The sequence below is a fragment of the Arachis hypogaea genome, chromosome 16 (genome assembly GCF_003086295.3).
Source record: "Arachis hypogaea cultivar Tifrunner chromosome 16, arahy.Tifrunner.gnm2.J5K5, whole genome shotgun sequence".
Lineage (NCBI taxonomy): Eukaryota > Viridiplantae > Streptophyta > Magnoliopsida > Fabales > Fabaceae > Arachis > Arachis hypogaea.
In genome coordinates, this window is record NC_092051.1 from 45324388 (window position 1) to 45326317 (window position 1930).

General features: G+C 38.9%; 1 non-coding gene across 1 annotated transcript; it reads left to right on the plus strand.

Annotated features, from left to right (window-relative positions):
- LOC112760115 (small nucleolar RNA R71) lies at positions 1 to 104 on the plus strand. The gene has a single exon (XR_003180568.1). It is a non-coding gene; the product is annotated as a small nucleolar RNA R71 (small nucleolar RNA).
- Positions 105 to 1930: the final 1826 nt, after the last annotated feature.

Here is a 1930-nt window from a genome sequence, read left to right on the forward strand (position 1 = left end):
ATGTCAGGTGGACACCTCCTTGTTAAGTCCTTGAACCTCTCCCATGCTTCATATAGAGTCTCACCATCTTGTTGCCTGAAAGTTTGGACCTCAGCTCTCAGCCTATTGATTCGTTGAGGGGGGTAAAATCTTGCTAAGAATTTGTTCACCACGTCTTCCGAAGTTGTCAAGCTTTCCCTTGGGAAAGATTCCAGCCACTTGGCTGCTTTGTCCCTAAGTGAGAATGGAAACAGGAGCAGTCTATAGGTGTCAGAATGAACACCATTAGACTTCACTGTGTCACATATCCTCAGGAAGGTGGTTAGATGTTGATTGGGGTCTTCTTGAACACCTCCTCCAAACGAGCAGTTATTCTGAACAAGGGTGATGAGCTGTGGTTTAAGTTCAAAGTTGTTGGCATGGATTGTTGGCTTTTGGATGCTACTTCCACAATTTCCTGGATTTGGATTGATGTAAGAGCCCAATACTCTTCTATCCTCCCCAGCATGATTTGCTCTACCTCCTCCCCATGGTTGTGATCTTCTTCTTTATGATGGTTTTCCATGTTGTCTTCCATGTTTGGGTCAAAGAATTCCTCTTCTTCCTCAGCACCAACCACTTTCTTTCCTCTTGCCTCCCTCTTTAATCTAAGGAAGGTCCTCTCAGGTTCAGAATCGAAGGAAGTTGAAGCTCCGCTTCTTCTCCCTGTCATACAACCATCAAGTGCAAGCAAGAAAAGATAAGTGCAGAAAGTATTTGTGTCAGAATTACTGTTAGTTGTGGGTGATGCAATATATCAAACAGTTAGTGGGTTAGCAAACAGAATTGAAAATAACAAAGAAAAATAAAAGAGTAGAGGGGGAAGGGAAGAAGTTTAACTAAAACAAAAAGTAAATCACTCAAACAGAAAATGAAATTCACAAAATAAAAATGCTCAATCTAGTGATCTTCCAATTTAATCATTGTTGATGCACAATCAATCCCCGGCAACGGCGCCATAAACTTGATGCACGAAAAACTTGTCTCACAACAAATCTCCATTCGGCAAGTGTACCGAATTTGTCGTCAAGTAAAAACTCACAATAGAGTGAGGTCGAATCCCACAGGGATTGATTGATCAAGTAACTTTAATTAGAAGAATGTTCTAGTTGAGCGAATCCAGAATTTGGGTTGAGAGTTGCAGAAAATAAAATGGCGGGAATATAAATAACAGAAAAGTAATTGCTAGAATTAAAGGACTGGAAGTAAATGACTGAAAATAAATTGCAGAATTGTAAATGGGAATGGGGGATTTGCTCATAAAAGTAAATGGCAGAAATTAAAGAGAATGGGTAAGATCAGAGATGGGGAGTTCATTGGGCTTAGGAGATGTTGCAATTCTCCGGATCAAGTTCATTTTCATCTCTTCCTCAATCAATGCACTCATTGATCTCCTTGGCAATCTTAAGTGATTGAATTACAATTTCTTGCAATTCAATCTCTCAAATCTTGATCAATAGCCAATTCCTTGGTCAATTGCTCATGAGAAGAGATGAAGTATGGTCACTGATTATACCACATGCATTTCCCAAATCAAGTATTGAGAGGGTTATAGTCACATACCCATCCAAACCCAATTTGGTCCAGCATGAGAAAGCATTTCTAGCTTGATCTCTTCATTCCTCTTTTAAGGTTCAAAAGAGATCCAAGTTTGAATAGCTTATCTTCCAAGATAACTACTCAATTGGATGAAGATCGAAAGCTTTCAAGTAAAATCAAGAGAAAAGATAGAAGAAGAATAATGAAAATTAGTATTGATCCATCAAATTACAACAGAGCTCCCTAACCCAATGAAAGGGGTTTAGTTGTTCATAGCTCTTGAAAATGAAAACAAAGACGGAGAATACATCATAAAACTAGAAAATGCAGAGAAAGTAAAATACAGAGAGTAGTTCTCTTTTTCCAGCCCCCA